Here is a 22,036-nt window from a genome sequence, read left to right as displayed (position 1 = left end):
TGAGTTTCTCTGCCATTAGTAGAAGTAGAAACTTGTCATCTAATCTTGCCTAATGATCTTGTGTTTTGATCTCTTATTTGTTTTGCTAAAATAACATAGTAGAGTGATTGTTAAGCAATGTTTAATTCAACATCAGAATGCTTCCAGTGTTCAAAAATGTCAATAGTAATAATAAAAGCACAGTAATTTTAAAATCCTGATTTTAATAAATATGTTCTAGTTACAAAGATCTGAGGAATCTGTTTCTTTGAATATTGGACAGCTTCCATAGACATGCTTAGAATCACTGAAAAATTTCAAGAATCTTTTTCTAATTATTTTATTCTATTTCCACAGAAAAATGGAAAACTATTTTGCCTGCTTCTAAACTTCATCCTTCAGAATCTTCTTTATATTAATTTGTTCAAAGTGTAGTACTGAAATAGATTTTAAAGTTTGTAGAAAACTGTGGTAAAAGAGTAGAGTTGGGTGGAAAAAATAGAGAATTTTCATTACTTCATGACACGATCTTGGAAGGATTCTCCTTGTCTTTATTTTTGGTATGGACCAGAAATAAATGCTATGGATTTTTAAAAAAATTCATAGCCTTCTCCACATTATATAACATTGGCCTGAAAAAATTATAATGTTTACTTTGGTCAGTTTATCATTTCATTTGACTGATGAGCATTGGGTCCTCATGGGACTGTTATTGGGGTTCACAGAAAGAAGATGCTGAAATTCCTCAAAGCTCTGCTCAGCAATGAATCTTGAGGTATAAGTCTTTCTAACATTTTTGTTTTTTAAAAGATATAAAATGAGTAGGGCTGTGGTATTTTAACTGTGGTTAAACGTCTCTGGGTGATAAAGATTTGTGGGCAACATGAAACCCCTTTCTCTTGGGGATTGCACTTCCTGATTAACCTCACTCCTAGATATCCTCTTTTAATATGTCTTATTTAGTTATATTTTGTAAAAGCTTGACTACTAATTCCAAAACATTTTTTGGATGACTAACATTAAAAGTAACACAATAAATATTATAAAATATAAACATATAATAAGAAAAAAGTATAAAGTAATATTTTTAAGAAATCGGATACATGTTAGTCATATTTTCATCACTGTGATAAAATACTAAGATAGATAGTTTAAAAAGAGGAAAGATCCATTTTGGCTCAGTTTCAGAGGTTTCAGTCCATAGTTGCTTGCCCCAATTTCTTTGGACCTGTGGCAAGACAGAACATCATGGTGGAGCAAAGTTCCTCATCTCATGGTGGCCAGGAAACAAAGAGGAAAGAGGAGAGACTGGGATCCCAATAGTCTCTTCTAAGGCCTGCCCCTTGGCCTAATTTCCTTCTATAAGGCTCTCTACCTTCTAAAGCTTCCAGTACCTCTCAATACAGCCATTAGCTGGGGACCAAGTCTTCAGTACATGGGCCTTTGGGAGACGTTTAAGATCCAAACCTAACAACATGTTATTTAATTCTCTTTACCAAATGTCCATATATATGCATTCTTAAAAATTAAAATGCAACGGCAGCTGGGTGTAGTAGCATATGCCTATAATTCAAGCTACTTACGAAGCTGAGGCAGAAGGATCACAAGTTCAAGGCCAGCTTGGGCAACTTCCACCCTTTCTCAAAATTTTAAAAATTTAGAAAAGGAGTAGGGATGTAACTCAGTGGTAGAGCACCATTGGGTTCAATCCCTTATAGTATAAAAGAAAAAAAGAAAAGAAAGGAAGAAAAGAAACATCAATGTATTTCTTTGAAATACATGCTGGCTGGCCACAGAAAACAAATGTCTTTTATAAGAGGTGATACATTTGCATAAAAAGGACACTACCTTATGCTGTCACTACTAAGCTTTATCCTGCTCTTAATCTCACCATACCCTGCCAAACCACTGACCCAGGAATAGCTGGAAGAAGTTATGTATTCTAAATTATGAGAAGCATCTAACAAAAAATGTCAATCTTTTGGCTTTGTAAAAGATATAAAAAATTATAAATAAACATTTTATTATTTGAGCTAAACATGACAATTTTAATTGGTTTATCAAGTGCACCCTTTGTTAGGCTACCAATTAATTTTTTTTAAATGCTGTTCTGGTTTATGTGATTCTGGATTGATGTTTTGTTACATTCCCTCAAAAAGTTAAGCCAACGGTACTGAATTTTAGTTGTTTTGGAGGAGGTAGAGTGAAGAAGAATCTAAATGTTTCCTGATGATGCTTATGGGAAAGAGTTTTAGACTACACATAACTAAAGAAAAGGGTATTCTTCAAATTAATTGATTATAACTTGCCAAATTACCAAATTATTTCCAGGCTCTTTATCCTAGCGTGTTAGGTACCAGACTCAGGTCAAGGTTTGGCGGGATATAGTAAGGATAGGAACTAGATAAAACTTCTTAGTGACCACCCAAGGTAATGTCTTATCCATCTTCCTTTCTTCCTTGTGCAAATGTATTGCCTCTGATAAAAGACATTTGTTTGTGGCCACCCAGCCTGTGCTTCAAGGAAATACGTTTCTTTCATTGTATAAGAAAATACTGGCATTGGGGGGTGGGGTTGTGGCTCAGTGATAGAGTGCTTGCCTAGCACATGTGAGGCACTGGGTTTGATTCTCAGCACCACATAAAAAATAAATAAACAAAAAAAAGGCATTGTGTCCATCTACAACTAAAAATATTAAAAAAAAAAAGAAAGAAAAGAAAATACTGGCATTGGATAGAGAAAATTAAATATTTTGAGTCCTCAACCAAAGATAAAGGTCAAGAAAGTGAGTAGGTAAACCAGAGAGCAGGGGTCGTTTTCTTAATTTCTTATTTTACATGGGATTTGATGGGTTTGCAAGGGACACACAAGAAATTTTAACTTCCCTCTTGCTATTTTTCTATTGATTTGAACATAATGAAAGAATGAAGAAGGACATTTAGATAGAACAGAACTGGATTTGCCAGTAACCGGTCAGAAAATTGTTGTTTGCTTGCTTGTTTTGAAACCAGAAGAGAAACTTCACTTAAGTTTGTCCAAGGAACAAATCTTTTGATAGAAGTACTGAGCAATGAAAAATAGTAAAGACAGAGAACATACTGAACAACCACTGTATGTCAGGGGTTATGGTAAGCACTTGACTATACTCTTATTCAATCCTCGCCCCAAGGAAGTTTCCTTATTATGCCTATTTAAAAATGGAAACGCTGAGGCTTAAAGGACTTGCCTAAAAGTCACATGGCTAATTTGTAGATGAGCCAAGTTTTAATTCCAGTTCTGCTCTTCTGTAAAACTCTTTTTAGTAACTGCCACATCCTATTTATTACTCAAATTTCTCAAATTCAATTGATTCATAGATTAACCAAATTAATCAAAATAGTTAGATGAATGTAGTGAGCCAAATGGTAGAGTCAGTTTCTATGGAGATTGAAAGAAGTTACTTCTATAAAATCAAGTTACTTCATTTAATTTACAGATCTGCTTACATACAGGTGGTAGTCCCCAGTGCAGCAGTTCTCAAGGTGTGCTCTGGAGACTTCCTCCTGGAGGGAGAGTTTTTCAGGGGCCATGTGGTCATAATAAGGCTGAGGCAAAAAGAATGCTTTTTTCTTCATTTCTTGAGAGTATACAATGGAGTTTGGTCATTTCAGCACCAAAGTTTGAAAGCAGAAGAAGATGTAATAGTATACCTGCAGTCTATAAAGCTAGACATTTTAAAAGAGATTTATAAAAATAAGAAACAATGTTGTTCTTCTCATTAAATAATATTTTATTTGTTTTGGAAAATGTAAAGGAAAATTATTTTCATTTAAAATGAATTCATAAATTAATATTTTAAACATTTCTCCTTTTTTATTATTTATTTTTTAAAATTAAAAATCATAAATTTACATAGGGTAATATTGTTTGATTCATTCTGTTATTTTTTTCCCTTCCCCCCCACCCCTCCGACCCCTTTTTTCCCTCTATACAGTCCTCCCTTCCTCCATTCTTACTACCCTCCTTATCCCTAACCCTAAACTTAACCCTAACCCTAACGCTAACCCCTCCAACCCCCCATTATATGTCATCATCCACTTATCAGCGAGATCATTCGTCCTTTACTTTTTGAGATTGGCTTATCTCACTTAGCATGATATTCTCCAATTTCATCCATTTGCCTGCAAATGCCATAATTTTATCATTCTTCATGGCGGGTTAATATTCCATTGTATATATATGCCACAGTTACTCTATCCATTCATCAACTGAAGGACATCTAGGTTGGTTCCACAATCTGGCTATAGTGAATTGAGCAGCTCTGAACATTGATGTGGCTGTATCTCTGTAGTGTGCTGATTTTAAGTCCTTTGGGTATAGGCCAAGGAGTGGGATAGCTGGGTCAAATGGTGGTTTCATTCCAAGCTTCCTGAGGAATCTCCAGAGTGGCTGCACTAGTTTGCAACCCCACCAGCAATGTATGAGTGTACCTTTTTCCCCACATCCTCACCAACACCTATTGTTGCTTGTGTTCTTAATAATCGCCGTTCTAATTGGGGTGAGATGAAATCTTAGGGTAGTTTTGATTTGCATTTCTCTTATTACTAGAGATGTTGAACATTTTTTCATATATCTGTTGATTGCTTGTACATCTTCTTCTGTGAAGTGTCTGTTCATTTCCTTAGCCCATTTGTTGATTGGGTTATTTGTATTCTTGGTGTAGAGTTTTTTGAGTTCTTTATAGTTTCTGGAAATTAGCGCTCTATCTGTAGTATGAGTGTCAAAGATATTCTCCCACTCTGTAGGCTCTCTCTTCACATTACTGATAGTTTTCTTTGCTGAGAGAAAGCTTTTCAGTTTGAATCTATCCCAGTGGTTGATTCTAGCTTTTATTTCTTGTGCTATGGGAGTCCTGTTAAGGAAGTCTGATCCTAAGCCAACAAGTTGAAGATTTGGACCTACTTTTCCTTCTATAAGATGCAGGGTCTCTGGTCTGATTCCGAGGTCCTTGATCCATTTTGAGTTGAGTTTTGTGCAGGGTGAGAGATAGGGATTTAGTTTCATTCTGTTGCATATGGATTTCCAGTTTTCCCAGCACCATTTGTTGAAGAGTCTATCTTTTCTCCATTGCATATTTTTGGCACCTTTGTCTAGTATGAGAAAATTGTATTTATTTGGGTTTGTGTCCATGTCCACTATTCTGTACCATTGATCTACCTGTCTATTTTGGTACCAATACCATGCCATTTTTTTACTATTGCTTTGTAATAGAGTTGAAGATCTGGTATTATGATACCCCCTGCTTCGCTCTTTCTACTGAGGATTGCTTTAGCTATTCTGGGTTTCTTATTCTTCCAGATGAATTTCATAATTGCTTGCTCTATTTCTGAAAGGTACATCATTGGGATTTTAATTGGAATTGATTTGAATCTGTATAGCACTTTTGGTAGTATGGCCATTTTGACAATATTAATTCTGCCTATGCAAGAACATGGGAGATCTTTCCATCTTCTAAGGTTTTCTTTAATTTCTTTGTTTAGTGTTCTGTAGTTCTCATTGTAGAGGTCTTTCACCTCTTTTGTGAGATTGATTCCCAAGTATTTTATTTTTTTCGATGCTATTGTGAATGGGGTAGTTTTCCTAATTTCTCTTTCTGAAGATTCATCACTTATGTATAAAAATGCATTGGATTTATGAGCATTGATCTTGTAACCTGCTAATTTATTGAATTCACTTATGAGTTCTAAGAGTTTTCTGGTGGAATTTTCAGGTTCCTCTAAATATATAATCATGTTATCAGCGAACAGGGATAGTTTGAGTTTCTCTTTTCCAATTCGTATCCCTTTAATTTCTTTGGTTTGTCTAATTGCTCTGGCTAGAGTCTCAAGAACGATGTTGAATAGAAGTGGTGAAAGAGGGCATCCCTGCCTTGTTCCAGTTTTTAGGGGGAATGCTTTCAGTTTTTCACCATTTAGAATGATATTGGCCATGGGCTTAGCGTAGATGGCCTTTACAATGTTAAGGAATGTTCCTACTACCCCAATTTTTTCTAGTGTTTTGAGCATGAAGGGATGCTGTATTTTATCGAATGCTTTTTCTGCATATATTGAAATAATCATGTGATTCTTAACTTTTAGTCTGTTGATATGGTGAATGACATTTATTGATTTCCAGATGTTGAACCAACCTTGCATCCCTGGGATAAAACCCACTTGATCGTGGTGCACTATCTTTTCAATATATTTTTGTATGCGATTTGCTAAAATTTTGTTGAGAATTTTTGCATCGATGTTCATTAAGGATATTGGTCTGAAATTTTCTTTCCTTGATGTGTCTCTGTCTAGTTTAGGTATCAGGGTGATATTGGCTTCATAGAATGAGTTTGGGAGGGTTCCCTCCTCTTCTATTTTATGGAATACTTTGAGAAGTATTGGAATGAGCTCTTCTTTAAAGGTTTTGTAGAACTCGGCTGAGAACCCATCTGGTCCCAGACTTTTCTTTGTTGGTAGGCTTTTGATGACCTCTTCTATTTCATTGCTTGAAATTGATTTATTTAAGTTGTGTATGTCCTCCTCATTCAGTTTAGGTAATTCACATGTCTCTAGAAACTTGTTGATGTCTTCGAGGTTTTCTGTTTTGTTGGAGTATAGATTTTCAAAATAGCTTCTAATTATGTTTTGTATTTCACTCGTGTCTGTTGTGATATTTCCTTGTTCATTCTGAATTTTAGTAATTTGAGTTTTCTCCCTCTTTCTCTTTGTTAGTGTGGCTCAGGGTTTATCAATTTTGTTTATTTTTTCAAAGAACCAACTATTTATTTTGTTAATTTTTCCAATTGTTTCTTTTGTTTCAATTTCGTTGATTTTGGCTCTGATTTTAACTATTTCCTGTCTTCTACTACTTTTGGTGTTGGTCTACTCTTCTTTTTCTAGGGCTTTGAGCTGTAGTGTTAAGTCGTTTATTTGTTGATTTCTACTTCTTTTGTTGAATGTGCCCCATGAAATAAATCTTCCTCTAAGTATTGCTTTCATAGTGTCCCAGAGGGTTTGATATGATGTGTCTTTGTTCTCGTTTACTTCTAAGAATTTTTTAATTTCCCTCCTGATGTCTTCTGTTATCCATTCATCATATAATAGTGTATTATTTAATCTCCAGGTATTGGAGAAGTTTCTGTTTTTTATTCTGTCATTTATTTCTAATTTCAATCCATTATGATCTGATAGAGTACAAGGTAGTATCTCTATCTTCTTGTATTTGCTAACTAGCTTTGTGGCATAAGACATGGTCTATTTTAGAGAAGGATCCATGTGCTGCTGAGAAGAAAGTGTATTCGTTCTTTGTTAGATGGTATATTCTATATAAGTCTGTTAAGTCTAAATTGTTGATTGTGTTATTAAGATCTATGGTTTTTATTCAATTTTTGTTTGGACGATCTATCCAGCAGTGAGAGAGGTGTGTTAAAGTCACCTAGTATTATTGTGTTGTGGTCTATTTGATTTCTGGAATAACATTTCTCTTTTTAATGTTTACTAATAGCTCATATCATAACCCACATAAATAAAATCTCACTTGGGTCATTAATAATTTTTAAGAATTGAAGGGGCCTTGAGACCAAAATGGTTGAAAACCACTGCTCTACCGTTACTTAGAATTGGTTTTTTTTTTTTTTTTTTAAATATATTTTTAGATGTTGATAGACCTTTATTTTATTCATTTATTTTTATGTGGTGCTGAGAATCGAACCCAGTGCCTCATAAACATGAGGTAAGATCTTTACCACTGAGCCACAACCCCAGCCCTAGAATTGGGGTTTAACTGTTAAATAATGCCTCTCAGAGGGGCAGGGCCCTGGCTGCCATGTTTGTGTTATAGATACAACTCCCTGTGGCTGTTGGTTGGAGAAGGGTAAACCCAAGGTGAGCTGGTTTGATTCTTACTCTCAGGGATTTGGTGCTGGGGTTCAGTGATAGCCTGTAACTCTTTCTTTATGACTGGAATTGAGGAGGTGGAAAGCACTCAGCAGCTGGAAAGCACTCAGAGAAAGATACCTGCACAGAATATAGAAAAGCATGTGTGTTCAGAGAACCAAGGTTTGCAGGTCTTGTTTTATATCCATCTGAAGCTTGGTTGCCTTCTTGCCCCTGGGTTTTGTGAATTATCCCTGTAACCTTAGAATCATTTTCTTCTTTCAATTCAACTAGCTTTAGTTGATTTCTGTTATTGTCAACCAAACACTTGGTTAAAGTTAAAATTCTTGTGGAAGCCAGATATGTTACCCTTATTTAAAGGTGCAATTGAAAGTATTTCAGGAAAAAAAAAAATGAAAATAATGTGTTAGAAGAACTAGGAAGCTCAGTAAGTGCACAGATCGGTTCATCCCTCTGAAATTTTGGCAATGTTTATGGACATTGCTGTCTTCAGAAGAACAAGTGAAACCAAGAAGATGGGCAATCTACCATGGAAATCTAGGAGACTGTCTTTATTGCCTTACCTAGACACCTAGAGTCTACTCTTGAATTGGAGTGTCAGGGTGTGAGTGTAAAACACAGACAAGCTCTTCTGGCCTACCCACCTGATTTTAGTATCACTATTTCAGTTTTTGCAAAATTCTTTAAGGCCACATCTGTCATGTTTATCACTGTATCCCCAAGGACTTAGAACTGCTTCTGAAACAGTGTGGATATTCAGTACATATTTTTTGAGCCCCCCCAACAAAAAAAAAAATAGTGACTATTTTAGATAGTCATGGAGGACTATCATTAGATCAAATGCTGAGAGTTAAAATCTTATTAGAATTTTATTTCAGGCAAGAGATCTAGCTCAGTTGGTAGAGTGCTTGCCTCACATGCACAAGGCCCTGGGTTCAATCCCCAGTACCACATACACACAAAAATTATTTTGATTTTTAAAGTTCAAATTCAAAATAAAATGTTCACTGAGACTAAACAAAATTATTTCCTCTCATCAGAAGCTCTTTTCTAGAAACCTTTCCTCTCTCTCATTCTTTCTAATCATTCAGAGTCTTGTTGCTAGAAGCAGCATCATCCCTTCCTTGTCTCTGATTGATCCTTATAGAGATTTCCTCCTTTTTAAGCCCCGGGTTCTACGTAGCAGTCTCCTAGTGATAAAATGCCATCATTGTTTGCATGCACAGTAGCAGAATATTAAGACTGAAATTGAGAAAATAAAATTAAGACTCAAATTAAGCAATTGAGACCAGAGTGTGATGCGGTTTGAGGTCCTGGTTGAAGAGAATAGGCTTTATCTCATGGACATTAGGAAGTCCTAGAAGAGTATTAAAAGTTCTTCCACTCCATGAGTTCTTACCAGAAGAAATGAAGCTTTCAGGGAAATTAATAAGGTCTCACTGTACAGAACAGATTAGAAACCAAGAGCCAAAGTCCTGGAGGCCAGTTAGAATCTGCAACTAAGGTCTGGATATGGAGTGATAAAAACACCAAATAGTTTCTTCTGACAATGACTTAAAGGTGGTTAGGGATTCTTCACCTATCTTTAGAGCACAGAAGTAGTATTATGCTTCTGTCTTCTCAAGACTTCTGTGCTCTGAGCATTGCATAGACAGGAAATATAAGTGGGACTTGGAAGTTGACATGATTATATAGTTTCTGGGTTTGTATGGGTTTCACGTCTCCCTCTCATTTTTGCTATTATTTCATCTAACTGGAAGGCCATCATCTTCATTCTCCCCCAAGTGAAATCCTTCTCATCCCCAGGTCCACTTCTTCTTTGTCACCTTCTCTAATTTGCTTGTCAGACTGAAGATCTTCTGGCTTTCTGTAGAAATAATTGGTTTCTCTACTAGGCATTTATTCTATTATGCCCTGTATAATGTCCAGTTCCCTACTAGAATGTGGGCTTTTAGAGGAAAGGACCAAGGGGACTCAATTTTGTATGCCCCACAGCGACTAATTCATGACTTTGCACTTGAATGAAGAAGAATTTCGTATAGCACGTGCTTAGGGGTATGTTTTTGAAAGGAAAGCAGAGTTTTTTATATACTCTTGGTAAGTGAGAAGCCATTAAATGAGGTACTTTATTTATGCACAGTGGTCACAACATTGCAAAAAATTGTAATTTATTTCAGTTAAAGGTGTGAAAATCATATATTCTATGTTCACACCTACCAGTTTCCAACCTGCTAGGCAGCCTCGAATGACTTTCATGGTTATTCACTCTTTCCTGAATGTTAACTAAACATCAAGATTACAGGGTAAACTTTTAAGTGACTGCTTCAGAGCTGAATCCCACCTATACAAGCTTCCTGCTCCTTTGGGAGATTAAATGACATGTAATTTAACTGTGTGGGACTAACATGGCTCACAGTAAATGGTGTGTATGATTTCGAAAGGTTCATTAGTCAGATCTAACCCTTGACTACACCCTTCAAAACATGACTGATTAGGACTCATTCAGTGAAATGAATTGGTACACAGGAGTGGGTTCATGACTCAGATGGTGTAAATGCCTTTTACAAGTTTCTAGCAGAGGAACAGGAGCTGACAGAGGTAATGACTCTGGGCTTGGGTTTACATAGTCTTTCATCCAAGTATTGTGCCTTAAAGCACTTGGCTCCCCCAACACAATCACCTGCAATTTAAATACAGCTCCTGCCCCTTCTGGGTGGAGTGGAAATGAATACAGACTCTCATGGAGGTTGGGTACACATTGGAGGCCCACTGCTAGACTCATTTGCCTCTTGGGTTCAGAGATTCCAACTCTTCTATATAAGACTGAGGAAAATGACAGTGTATAACATTATTCAATTGTGTCCAAACCTATTTCTCAGAGCCTGTTAATCATGAAACAGAAAAGATTCTTAAATTACAAGGCCAACACTATGGAACACCCTGGTGATTTAAGGCAAAGATCACCTCCTTGGAGTTAAAAATTTCCTCCCACACCAAAGAAGGGAGGAACAGGAAAGTTTTACTTTTTTGTCTCCTGCTTTCTGTGGGAGGCTTGAGCTTTACCCTTTGTTCACAAGTCTGGGAAGCAGTTACATATGAGCACAGAAAAGCCCATTGTGGATTGTGATTTTGGGAGCAGTTAATGTCTGGTGCTCTCAACTATCTCTTTGTCATAAGTGCTCAGTTGGATCTTATGTGGAAACAGCAGAGGAGGTCGAAGGAACAGGTGGCCACTTTATCTCTGCAATTTGGCAAAGGCAGTGGATTCCACTAGTGAAGAGACCCTTATTATTCATTTAGGTTTTTTAGCCTAACCACCATTTTGTCCTCAGCTTAATGGAACAAATGAATCAACTGCTGCTTCTTTTGAACTATTACTGGGAAGATCCTTACTGAAAATATACTGGGTGTGTGGTTGTAGCTCAGTGGTAAGAGCTATTGCCTAGTATGTGTGAGGGACTGGGTTCATTCCTCAGCACCACATAAAAATAAATAAATAAAATAAAGTAATTGTGTCCATGTACAACTAAAAAAATTTTAAAAACTGCTCAAATTACTTTTCCAGCTTCACTGAGGTATAATTTACAAATAAAAATTTTATATGTTTGAGATATGCAATGTGATAGTTTGATATGCATCTATATTGTGAAATGACTATCACCGTCAGTCAAGCTAATGTATTTATCACCTCACATAGTTAACATTTATTTATTTATTTTGTGTGTGTGGTGGGAATATTTAAGGTCTGTTCTCTCAGAAAATTTCAAGTATATAATACAGTACTATTAGGTATAGTCACCCTGCTGTATATTAAACCTACAAAACTTATTCAACTTATAACTGAAAGTTTATACCTTTTGACATATTTAAATTATTTATTCCAGGATGTAATATTAATTTATGGATATATTAAAAATAGTCTTTATCTTACTCTATGCATCGTCAATCCGTTCATTCATAAATGTGTTCACTCAAGAACTATTTATTGAGAGCTTACGTTACGTATGTGTCCTATTAGGTGTTCTATGCTATGAGATTACAGCAGAGAACACGTGAAGATTTAACCCACAGGAACCTTGAAATGCACAGATCATAAACAAAAGTCATTGAGTGATAGTCTTGTCTAACTCCTTATTTTACAAATAGGGATCTGAGACTGCTTGTCCTTGGGGAATAAATTGTAGTTATGTCCACATTTAGGTGGGCAGTAAGTGGGATGGGATGTGGAACCCAGCCGGTAACAAAGGACAGGAGTAAAATAGTGTTTGAAGAACCATCCCCTTTAGACAGAGTCAAGTTTAGAACAAGGAGGCAGCAAATCCTCTTACCTGAGATGCAATGACATCTCTTTTCAAAACAGAAAGAGTGAACTGTATATTGATGCTAATATTCATGTTTAAATGACACTTCAATACATCTCTTAAATGGTTACTAGAAATCTAGCTAAGTGCTTTGACCTATATTATCTTATTTAATCCATCAACCATCCTATGGAATTATGATTATTTTACAGATGGTGCAACTGAGTCTAAGAAACTCTAAGTCATCTGTAGATGAGTCATAGAGCAGTGCCTCAGAGACAGTTCACTTTGTGCCATTTGCACTTCATCAAATGGCACAGTACTCCTATCATTGAGGCGTGGATTAATTCGTTTACTTGAAAATTTTTGATGGTCTTATGGGCTTGGCACTGTGCTAAGCACTATGACAACATAGATTTAAAAAACAACAGAACTTGGCCTTTCAATAAACTGATAATTATAATGTGACAACTGTGTGGCATAGGTATGCCTGGTGTATTCAAAGGAAGCAGTCAGAGAAAATATCCAGGAGGAAGTGGAGCCTAAAGTGGGATTATTGCTGAGAAGAAAGTAGCCAGATAAAGAGTGAGTGAGTGCAGGGTGTCCTGGGCAGTGTGGCAGAGGCACAGGGTATTGAGTGAACACAGTGCAGTTGGGAAGCTGAGTCAGGCAGTGGTGGGGAGCCCAGGTCACAAAGCAGATCCATGCAGATTCTATTGCCAGTGAATGAACTGCTGGAGACCAGTGCTTTCAAATTAGTTTAATGTCCTGAAAGGCTTTATTTTTCTCAAAGATTTAGTTTCATGGCAACATAGTAGTCTTCAACTCAGAGTTTGAGATGAGCCATTTTCTGGTTCCTCTATTATCTCTCAGATTGTCTGATTGATAAGATTCCCCAGGAAGATCAGACAACTTCATGCTAAAATCATCACCAATCGTTTCCAGAGCCTTGGATCCCATCCTGGAGCTTCTCTGATCTTGTGGAAGGTTTTGTTTTAGAGATGCAGGAAAGAAGACCAAACTCTCTATGAAGTGGCAGCAAGCTGATTTCTAAGGAGATGATGATCAAATGACTTGTTGAAACATGTTCTGAAAGCAACATTTGTTTGTTTGATGTTTTCTATTATTTACCAAGGCCAATTCCTTCAGGACTCACAGTATCCAAATGTACTCTGAAATATGCACAATTGCACATGTCAAAACTTCCAGAGCTGCAGGGATGCTGAATCCTTATATCCACCCAGGTGGAGAAGCCAGTCTGAAAGCTGACTTTGCCTGCATCCAAAAATACCTTCAGACTTAGTCAATCTCTTTTTTTATTCCCACCAAATATTGGCATTATACTTCTAATGCAGTGTGAATATTCCTTCTCCAAAATATTTGGGATGAGAAGTACATGAGATTTTGTTTTTTTTTTTTTTCTTATTTTGGAATATTTGCATATATATAATGAGATTCCTTGGGGGATGAGACCCAAGTCTAAGCATTAAATTAATTTGTGTTTCTTTGGAAGAAACTAGGAAATATAATACATAGAAGGGGAAGAAGTGTAGATAGGTGACCAATAAGGACAGCAGATAGATTGAAAGTTTATTTGGAGAATATGAGCTTTTGACCATGTCTGTGGGCTGAGGGTGTGGGTCCAGGGGAGAAGAGATTGAAATGCCAAGAGGAGAGCAGGGTGTAATGTTTGCAGGGTGGAAAGGGCAATATGTGGATGTAGTAGGATGGGCCATGGATAGGAATAGGGCTGCCTCTTCCTCTATAACAAGAAAGATGAGAATAGTTGGTAAAGGAGATGAAGTTACATCAAGAACTTGCAGAGAATTTTGACAAATATTTTCAAGTAATGATTTCTACCAGTATTTAAATGTAGAGTTTAGTGCTTTGAATTTTCAGCACTTATCACCGAGATATAAATGCAGACCCAAGTTTAAGCAGCTCAATTTCTCAGCACAAGCTCCAGTCTTGAAATGAGAATGAACTCCTTTTATGAAGCTCTGCAAACAGGAGATTTGTAAAAGAAGAAGCAGAGGACATTGCAGAATAAATTCCAGGGTGTAAGAAGGGGCAGAATCACAGTAAGAGTTGGTTTTTTTTTTTCTTCCTTTCAGGAGGCATCTTGGTTTATCAGACTGTAGCAGCTGGCCCCTAGAGGGCTTTGAATGCCAGGGACTCACTGACCTTGAGTCTTCTCAAGGAGACACGGCAAGGAAAAAATTGGTGCCTTCCCAAGAAGTAATCTCAGCAATGGACTGAAGTTGTTAAATGGAACTTTTAAAAATTTCTGGTGTGGATGGTAAAATCATTATTGGAGGCCATCAGAGAGCTTCATGACTCACTGTTTAATGATTTCCAGCAGGATTACAAAGGATTTAAAAGTAAGCTTGAAGCTATTGAGAACAAATAGTGTGCCAAGAATATCAGAGTGGTTTGGGTTTTGGACTCTATGAAAACTGCATTGTTAATTTAGGGAAAAAAAACCCCTACGAACTAGATTTCTGAGGCTCTATAAGTTTGTTGTTTTCCTGATGATATTTGTCTTGCCTCAGCAAGATATTTGACATTCAAAAGAATGCTAAGCAGAGAGAGGTAGCTCTCTAAAATCTTGTTGAGCAGATCATCTAAGGAGAGTTTGGCAGAATAAAGCAAATGCTTGTAGTTTAGGATGAGTTGTCCACTAGATGGTGGGGTGCGGGTGGGAAGAAACAGGAATGGTGGCTGGTCCCCTCAAACCCTAGAAGTATTAGTTTTTTTTTTTTTTTTTTTAAAGACATAATTATTTCCCTCACTTTGCAGATTCTCCCATGAAGAAATAATGTTTGTTTTTGTCCTATCCCTTAAATTTGGTGGAAATTGTGATTTATGTTGGTCAATAGAATGCAAGGGAAGAGAATTAGGCTAGATTTGAGTTTCAGCTTCCTTGCTCACTTTGGCTCTTCCTCTTGGAACCCTGTTGAGCCACCTAAGTACACATCTAGGCTAACCCCCTTGGTGGTCCAGATAACCCTATGGCTTCGGCTGACAGAAACAGAGCTGCCTAGCTAAGAAGCAGCATGAGAACACTCAAACAGAACAGAAGAATAACCTGAGCCTGGCCAGATTGCTGACCAGAGTCCACAGGACTAAGAACTAAATAAATGGCTATTGTTTTAGGTCACTACAATTTGGAACGGTTGTTATACCATGAAAGCTAATGGATATAAACCTTTGAGCTCAGGAAGGAGTCGGGAAGGAGTACAGAGATGGAGATCGGGAAAACAAGCCATAATTAATTATGCCCTGATATAAACACAGGAGCAAGATTAAAACAAAAAAAAAAAAAAAAAAAAAAAGAATTGAATAGCAAGTCCCATAGCTGCCAGCCTCCACCTTCTAGTATTAGTACCCTGCTTTTCTCCAACACAAACCAGCTGTATACTGTTTGATCGATCTGACTCTTCAGTTGGGCTTGGGGTTGGCTTTGTCTTAGAATTACCTAGGACAAAAGAGAAAAAGCTGCTGTCTTAAGCAATCTTTTCTCTGAATGGTTTTCTGAAATTTACAGTCAAATTATAACTCCGTAAGAGGAAGGTGGCTCAGTGGCCTAGGTCGTGCTGTTGTTCAATTATTCATCAATATTTATTTGGGAAATTTCAGTTTTTCTTAGTCTCCTATCAGAGACTCAATTTCCGTCGCTGAAATCCTTCGGAAGCAATTCATGCTTCTTCCAAAAAAACAGACTTTCTCATTCACGCCCCCCCCCCCTTTTTTTTTTTCCTGCTCAGCATGTCTTATAAAAAGTCATTAAGACTTCTGGAAGTTTAACTTCCATTTTTCATTGGTAACCAGGAACTTTTATAAAAGACTACCCTGTTGTGAAGTGTTTTCCTACTACTCTATCAGTCAAGGGTTCTGAAGGCTCCACCCAAGAACAGGGCTCCCTGCTCTTTTGAAATCCTGATTAGTGGCTATTGTGGGAGATGGAAGCTCTGGGGAGCCTTTCATTCCAGGGCCTCAAAGCCCCAAGAAAGTCCCTGGCATTCTAGAGCTGCACTGGTATTTTGAAAGCACTCTGCCACCATTAATTGGTTAAGCTATAACAAGCCTCTGGGAGTTAGAAAAGTTTTTGCTCCACTTTTTTTTTTTTTTTTTTTTTATTTAAAGATGTTTGTTAAGAAAGGTAAAGGGGAACATCTGCTTCTCAGAAAGAGCTAATGTGGCCAGAGACAGCCAGGGTGGAAAGAGTGTGAGCTGTAGAGTCAGGCAGCCTGGGTTGAGTCCTGACCACTCCTCACCAGCTATATAACTTACCCTCTCCAGCATTCGGATTCTTGATGTGTAAGTGGGGACAATAATTAAACTTCAGAGAGTTGTGTGAGATTCAAAAAATGAGATTATGCACATGTGTAAAAATTAATGGTATCTAATGAATGCATAATAATGGCACTGTCTGTCATTATGAGGAATGATAGAAGGCTCTTGGGTCATCTGTTAAGGCACAATGCTGTTTTCTGTTGTTCTTAGGAGAGTTTTCTTGTTCTAGGGGAGTTCACATTGTGCCCCCTTCAATTTCCTCAATCCCATCCAAAACTGATTAATCATCCTCCTTCTCTGCTTTTGGTATGGAGGTTCTTCTTTCTCTTTCTGGTCAAGGAAGCCTCCCTTCATCACTGATTCAGGCAATCCATTATCATGGTGCCCATTGGTTCTCTTTGTTTCTACTTCAACTGTGACCAGGCCTGACTTTCCAAACTCAAATAGTGAAGAAATTCTTTTTCCCATTTTGGAGGTCACTCTTACCACTATCAGCATCCAGTTTGTCCTCCCCCATGTTGACAAGTTGTGCAATGTTGGCCTAACTTTCCTATAGCACAGAAAAATGATGATGTTTGTAGTCAAACTGTACAGATGAGGCTACTTATGGCTGGAGCTTGTCCAGCTTCCCTGAATACTGAGTACTGTCCAGGCATGTGTATAATACGGGCTGGGAAGCTGTGTATTGGTAATGTGAGTTGCTTCCTATAATAGATTTTTATTCATCACTGTGCAAGAATTAGTGATATAATGATGGACAAAACTCATTCCCTGCCTTCAAAGAGCTGTATTCCCTTGGTGCATGAGTTAACACGGCAATGCCTAGGGGGCAAAATAGAGTAGAAAGAAATTTGTCTCCCTGGAATGGGTTAAATCTGGCTAACCCATTTGCTAACTGATGTGAACTTGAGCAAGTTATGGAACTTCTCTTTTAGTTTCTTATTTTGTAAAATGGAGGTCATAAATCTCCCTGAAGGCTTGCAGGTAGGGGAGGGGAGTAGATTAATGAGAAAATGTTAGCTTTTTTTCCCTATTTATGAATAGGGACATTTATCTGCAAGTGACCAGTTGGGTTCTTTCCAACATACCTGAACACATTCTGAAGGCCTATTACAATTTTCATACTGACTGTATTAGAATATAATACAGAGAAATTTTGTAGTTACCAACCAATATTATAGATTGTTCTCCTTGATCACTTATTAAATAATTACTATATCATCACTACGTGTCTAAATAAAAGTCCTCAGCTTTGAGGATGTCTTGGTTTCAGAGACTCCATTAGGCTCAGAGTAGAGGCTGTAGTGACCAGGTGGCCAGCTGGATGACCAAGATCTATGACTCAGGAATTTTACTTTCTAGTGGAAAATTCCCTTTTCTTCATGTGTTCACAAATCTTGACGTGATTCTGTATTTTACAGGAGATGCAAGAATAAATTAGATAAAACTCTATATTTCTGTGACTTGAGAACCTGAATAAAGCTAGGTAGTTAACCAATTTTACTTTGATGAATTAAGTCAACAGTATCACGTTCTCTAGTAGTATGGAGGGTGTACTTTTGGGGTACAGCGCAGGTTAAAAACAGATAATATTATACATTTAGAATTATCTTAAATATTTCCCTGAATTTTTAAATAAAAGATCTGACTTCCAATTTCAATGAACAGATATCTCTCCAAGGGCTTGGTATTCTTACTGTTCATCTGTTTCTCTATCTCTCTGCACACACAGACATAAACACAGATGCACTTGAGCCACTGGTAAAGGTCATGTAAAAAAGTTTGCAATGAGAAGAAAAATACATGTGTTTTGTTTTTTAGTCTACTATTTTGAAGGCCAGTTATTTAAAAGAAGGCCACTGCTTTGTTTAAAGAGTCCAAAAAGTTTTGTATTTTACTCAAGATCTGTGTTGAACAAATCCTCTTTCTATTTTGTTCAAGGTAGAGATTTTATTTATAATAATGATTTGCCTGAACTCAGATAGGACTAGTACAAATGTAAGTATTTAACTTATGTGTTGTTCTTACCTTAGTACAAGTATTAATTGGCATTTGCTCTTTATATATAACAATTTGAGATTTTCTGTAATTTTCACATTCCAATAAGATGACTATATAACTTATCTGAGAGAAATAAAGTGATCTTTGGCTTCTTATTCTCCCAGATGAAGTATAATATCAAGAGACCAGGAACTATAGATCTAATCTTTTCTTATGAAGTAAAGATTCAAATGAGACAATTTCTAGTTTATAACAAGGGAACTAAAACTTACCTAGGGAATAATATGCTCTTTTTCTCTTCTTAAAATGTGGACAAAATTGGGGCTGAGGTTATGACTCAGCGGTAGAGTGCTTGCCTTGCATGTGTGAGGCATTGGGTTTGATTCTCAGCACCACATATAAATAAATGAATAAAATAAAAGTCCATCAACAACTAAGAAAATGTGGACAAAATAATTAAATGAGTTAATACTTAAAACACTTTAAACAATATCTGACGAGTAACAAATATTCAATAAATATTAGCTATTTATTATTATTATTATGAGAAAGTATTTTCAAAGTAGAAATCTTTTTATTTCTTGATCTACTTTATGCTACTACAACAGAAATCCTTGGACTGGGCAGTTTATGAAAAGTGCCAGAGATTTATTTCTCTTAGTTCTGGAGGTTAAAAAGCCCAACATGGAGGGGTAGCATCTGGTGAAGGCCTTCTTGCTATGTTATAACATGAGAGAAGGCAGAAGGACAGACAAGAGTGTGTGCATGCAAGCAAGAGATCAAATCATAGCCTCGAGTCCTTTAATAATTAGCATTAATCTGCCCCCATGACCCAAACACTCCCCATCAGGTCCCACCTCCCAATACTATTGCATTGGGGATTAAGCTTGCTGCACAAGAACTTTGGGGGATACATTCAACTTATGCATTATATAAATAAAAGATACTATTCTACAGAAAACTGCTATTGAAGAAAGGTCTTAAACATTTCATAATTTATAAATTATACATTTTTCTAATATTTTATAATGTGAAACTACAGTCATTTTGATCACATTTGAAAAGGAGGTATTTAATTCCTTGATTGGTTTCTAAGGATCAGTATCAAATTTTTGAACAAATGACTAGAAATACTATAAGAAATATGTTTGAAACATTTGATAATATTATAGATGATGCTTCATATCAAAGCACATCAAAAAATTAAGTCTTTTTGTCCTGCTGAGACATCTCTTGTTTTGGTATATCCTTCTACATTAGCCAGAGGTCAAGTGTGCTAAGAGAAGCCATTTCTTTGACCCATACTAAGGTTTGGAACCACAAAGGAAAAAAAAAAATAAACACCCAATATCAAAAAATTTCAATTATATTTAAGTGTGTAAGATTTTCCCCTATATGTCATAAAGCACAATTCTTGGATTTAGAAAAAAAAAAAATTCCGGAAAATTGAGGCAGTTTGGTATTTTATGTGGGTTGTATGTGTGTGTTCAATGTGTGGCAGATGGGTGAACTAAGGCTATGTAGAGGGATGGCACTCATGAATTTCATACTACAACACATAACATTTGACAGACTAGAAAGTATTATTGTGCATAAATTAAGGCATTTGTGAAAAGGAAAATGCCACAATTCCAGCAAACACAAGTACAACATTAATACTGAGAACTTCTAATTAACTTCAGGGAATCAAGAATTTCTTGTTGGGGGATAAAAGTTGTTTAAAATAACTTTGATTTTCAGCAATGGAAACACAAATTGTACAAAATTCTTCTTTGCCATATTGTGTCAATCATGTTATCACATCAAAGGCCAGGTTCTTCTTTGGGCCATCTCTTGGTTGCTCTCAGTTCCTTCCCTTATTTTTTCTTTCCTTTAGAGGACATATCTTTGGATGTTAATGTAGCCAACAAAAGCACAAGGAAAGGGCACCAGAAAGGGAAGAGAAGAGAAGAAAGTGAGCTAAATAATTTCTTTAACCTTAGGCTTTGGGGACATGGTTCTGCCAGCTCCCCAAAAGGAGAAAGTTCAGCTTAGAGAAAGGTGAAAGTTCAACAGGTATTGTGATTACATCTGTTCTATTGAGATCTGAACCACCCTGAGACCCCATCGTCTCCTCAGTGAACTTTGCATAGATATTTTTAGTGGATTAAGCAAGGAGTTGTGATTGCTCAAACCCTGGTGTGAATAAAAGTGAAACTTCCTGGGGATTTCTGTAGTACAAGCAAGTGGAACTTAAAGGACCCCAAGGAGTTGCTTCACTTTAAGGTTCTATGAGTCTTGGGGTTTCAAGTCTGAGGCAGCACTTCCTGAATTCTGTATCCCACATTGGGCATCTGCAAGTGACTTCTAGTCCCATGGGCCATGAAGTAGTCAAGCTACCTTGGTGAGTCTCCCTGCTTTCTAACTGTAAAATGAAGATCTTAGATTGGGGTAGTACTTTACCAGCTCCCACATTCTTGTGATTCCATGAAGTATGAGTTCTACCATCTTATCGGATGAAGGGAGCCACACATAAACAGAAGACTCTTTTCTGATATTCAAGGGAATTCTTGAAAGATAATCCCTCCTTAGCTCAGATTGGACAGTAAATACTAAAAATAGAGAGTAGGTTTTTTCTCTGCTAAGTGCACTTTGGTCCCTGGTTCTTAAGACAATCTCATCAATCTCTTCCTTATAATTTTAGAACTTTGAGTGTCCTTCAACGCATGTTACCAGCTCTCATTCTCATCTTTTAATTGTGGTATTGTGTACTTTTTGAGAACAAAAAATAGGGGAAAATTGTACAGTGTATGGATAGGAAATGGTTTCCTTAGCAACGGTTCCAGTAAGAAAAATACATCAAAGGACGTGGGTTTTCCCCTTCTTTCATTACCCCCAAATCTAATCTCTGGCCTATACTGAATCTTCCCTTTTGTATTGTAGGACGAAATATACAATCCATGCACTCTCTTGGGAATCTGATGTAATTTGGAGGGTGGATCAGGATTCTATACATGCACGGAATTCAAGGAGACTTCACTGCTTTTTATGTGCTACATAAAAGCACAGGCATTTACCTGGCCTGTTTCTTCTTTGGAACTGTTCAGAAATCTGAACAACCTGTAAAAGCTGTTTTCCTTTGCTTTTCCTGGATTTCCATACCTTCATGCCTATTTCTTTTTAATGTTGTTTCAAAATGCAAACACCCCAAACCACAGAAATCACAATGTGTAAATGTGGAGGGAAATCAGATGTTTACTAGAAGTCATAGGACTAGGAGAGGAAATGAATCTTATTGTTATTCTGTAAAGTAGAAGCTAACCCCTGAGCTGCCCCCTTTCATCTCTTTTTCAGGCAAATCATTTGCACTATTAGATAGCCATGGGAAGCCTCTTCTTTTTTAACTTTTTATTTTCCAGGGCTGGAGAGAAGACTTACATCGACTTGCCAGAGTTATCTGGTAAGTCTTAATAAAGATCCAATAACATAATGTTCTGCTATGACTTGGCATTGCCTGTGTTTTCAATCTTCTTAAAATTAATTTAGTAAGAAACCAGGAGAGTTCTCAAGAAC

General features: G+C 36.8%; 1 long non-coding RNA gene across 1 annotated transcript in view; it reads left to right on the top strand.

Moving 5' to 3' along the window:
• The window catches only part of LOC306665453, a 36,430-nt gene that overhangs the window by 2,567 nt on the left and 11,827 nt on the right, over positions 1-22,036 (top strand). Inside the window, exon 2 of the long non-coding RNA XR_013765026.1 lies at positions 14,302-14,568. This is a non-coding gene — a long non-coding RNA (uncharacterized lncRNA). The remainder of the gene's footprint in view (positions 1-14,301; positions 14,569-22,036) is intronic.

Source organism: Sciurus vulgaris (assembly GCF_902686455.1).
Source record: "Sciurus vulgaris genome assembly, chromosome: 7".
Lineage (NCBI taxonomy): Eukaryota > Metazoa > Chordata > Mammalia > Rodentia > Sciuridae > Sciurus > Sciurus vulgaris.
This window is presented reverse-complemented; position numbering and strand designations above follow the sequence as displayed.